The sequence below is a fragment of the Triticum dicoccoides genome, chromosome 5A (genome assembly GCF_002162155.2).
Source record: "Triticum dicoccoides isolate Atlit2015 ecotype Zavitan chromosome 5A, WEW_v2.0, whole genome shotgun sequence".
Classification (NCBI taxonomy): Eukaryota; Viridiplantae; Streptophyta; class Magnoliopsida; order Poales; family Poaceae; genus Triticum; species Triticum dicoccoides.
This window is the reverse complement of record NC_041388.1, coordinates 597,553,215-597,556,221: the sequence shown is the minus strand read 5'-3', so window position 1 is coordinate 597,556,221 and position 3,007 is coordinate 597,553,215. Positions and strand designations below refer to the sequence as shown.

Sequence of the window (3,007 nt, the reverse complement as noted above, 5' to 3'; positions counted from 1 at the left end):
TGCAGTTCATAGCCGAGAAGGACTGGTTTCTTCCCCCGTGCATCGGACAGCACAACAGTTTCGAGGTTAAGGGCCTATTCGGTTTGGAGGATTTTCATAGGAAACACATAGGAATAAGGATCCCGGAGGAAAATTTTCTATAGATGCATTCGGTTTGTAGGAAATGTGTACAGGAATTTTGTAGGAATACTATTCATTTCTTATGCTTTTGAAGGAAATTACACATCCACTCAAAGCTTATTTTACGTGTAGGAACGAGGCGAGTCAATTCCTTAGAATGACAAGTGTCATTCTATAAAATTCCTATACTAGTACTAATTCTTATGTTATAAAATCCTTCAAACCGAATGAGGCCTAAGAAGTAACAATATCGATCGATCATTGTTGTCTTAGCAAGCTGACAAGCTTGAGCAAGTTCCCATGCGAGGATCCTCCCTCCCGGATGCTGCCGCACGCGACCTCCTTCCACGCCGCCGCCCTCGCCTTGACCCCCTCGTCATCACTGAGGAGCCGCGCGACCTTGCTTCAGACCTCCTCCTTTGCGAGTTGCGACGACCCCTCGCCCGTCTCGCCGGAGCTTGGCGCCGGTGCCCCACATGTTGCACACGTAGCTCTGGTTGCAGAACTGGTCGGCGAAGTAGGGCCAGCACAGGAACGGCACGCCGTGCAGCTCGCCCTCCACGGTCGAGTTCCACCCGCAGTGCGACACGAAGCATGCCACGGCCGGGTGCGAGAGCACCCGCTGCTGCGGCGCCCAGCCCACCACCAGCCCCTTCGCCTCCACGCGGCGCTTGAACGCGCCGAGGTCGAACTGATCCTGCCCTGCTCCGATGGTGAAGTCTGGCCGGACCACCCACAGGAACGGCCGGCCGGAGAGCGCGAGACCGTCGGCGAGCTCTGGGAACTGCGTCGTGTCCAGGAAGCCGGAGCTGCCGAAGGCCACGTAGACGACGGAGCCGGGGGGCTGTTCGTCGAGCCAGGCGAGGCAGGCGAGGTCCTCGGGCAAGAAGTGTCCGACCGGCCTCGGCGTGGGCGCCACCAGCGGGCCGAGAGGCAGAGCGTTCGGGAGGAGGGCCAGAACGTCGGGCTCCAACTCCATGGAAGTGTTGCAGATGACCACCTCGGCGAGTGGCCATCGTCAGGTTGGTCTTGAGGACGTTCTGGATGTAGTTTCTGCGCCTCTCAGGGGCGCTGGTGCTGGCCAGGCTGACCCAGGGGATCTCCGACGCGTCGATGGGCGGCACCATTTGGATCTTCCCCTCCCCCTTTACATTCCCTAAATAAATTGGCTCCATATTCTCAGTTGATCTTAACCATACCAAGAATGAAAATGTTTGATTTGTTCTTACCACTTTCATCAAGAACGCCATCCTCTATCAATTTGGGGAGCTTCATCCTGAGAGCAAACACGGCTGCAGAGTACGTCGAGAACGAGGCAACGCGGGCACCCGCGGCGGTGGCCACCTGCAGTGCCCAGCTCATGGACACATCCACGATCACCCACCTAATATTCCTGGATCGGATCATCTCCTCGAGGCGGCCGGACATGGCGGCTGGCAGGTCCTTGACAAACTTGCCGATGTCGGCGTGGTCGTCTCCGGGGCCCAGGCCGTCCGGAATGGTGAGCACGTGGATCCCATCAGGAATTGCTCCCTTCTCTGCCATTGCTTCCATGACGAGGTCGTGGTTGAACTCGGTGTTCACGAAGTCTACCGCGAGGCCGTGCCCAGCGAGCTTGCGAGACAGCTCCATGAGCGGGATGACATGGCCCTGTGCGGGGAAGGGTAGCACCATGACACGAGGTTGAGCAGCAGCACCAGCAGCCATGGAGGCTGTCTAGAATAGTGTGTGAGCTCAAGAAGTTTGCAAGTTCAAAGCTTGACACTCCGTGTGGAAAGAGATAACCCATCACGTGAGCGTATTTGAAGGGGTGCACACAATTATTTGATATTCGTCAGTGCTTGTGTCAGCAGATTCCCAGTCTGATGACCATATGTTTATCTCTAATTAAGCAGCGGTTATCTTGGGTTTTGTTTCACGGCAAAACTTGTAATCTATTCATCATCAATCAAACACCAGAAATAATAAAAATTACATCTAGATCAGTAGACGACCTAGCGACGACTACAAGCACTGAAGTGAGTCGAAAGCGTGCTGCCATCATCACTACTCCCTCGCCGAAGCTAGACAATTTTTTTATTAGACAGTTGAGAAGTCATTGCGCTAAGGCCCTATAAGATCAGCGCACCAGAACAACAACCGTCGTAGATGAAGAGAAGTGTAGACCGGAAGGATCCAACCTAACAACACATTGACATAGATGAACAAAGACTGAATCCGAATGGATCCAACAAAGACAACTACCGACTAAATCCTGTGAGATCCAACCTGAAGACACATTAACGTAGACGAACAAAGACCGGATCAGAGCAGATCCAACAAAGACAACCACTGACTGAATCCCGCGAGATTCACCGGAGACACATCTCCACACACACTCTCCGATGATGCTAGACGCACCACCGGAATGATGGCTAGGCGGGAAGAAACTTATTCCATCTTCAAGGAGCCGTCGTCGTCTCGTCCTCCTGTACATAACACAAACCTTAGCAGAACTCAAGGAAACATATAAAAACAAAGCCCTCCCGCCGGCAAGAACCGGGATCCACCTGTTCAGCGGCACTGCCGATCGGAGGCAGAAATTGTTTGAACGAGGCCCTCTTTGAAGTGGTGTGCGTGTGGTATCTTGTGTGTGCTGCTCAGCGGCTGTGATGGTTTTCGTCCGGTTTTCCATGGTCAACTGGGCAATTTAATTTTCATCTGGTTTTCTTAATTAACTGGTCAACTTTTTTCTTCTTAATGAATGCATGATAACTGCCATTTTGAAAAAAAAAATCAGAAATGTTATCCATATTGTCGTCTTTTTATCTTTTTAATTTTCCATTTCTAAAACGAGGCATATATATTTTTGAAACAACGAGCCTTCTCATTGAAAACCACCAACAAG

At 52.0% G+C, this 3,007-nt stretch overlaps 1 pseudogene; it reads right to left on the bottom strand.

The window, feature by feature from the left end:
- Positions 1-200: 200 nt before the first annotated feature.
- On the bottom strand, positions 201-1,875 carry LOC119303197 (annotated as a pseudogene).
- Positions 1,876-3,007: the final 1,132 nt, after the last annotated feature.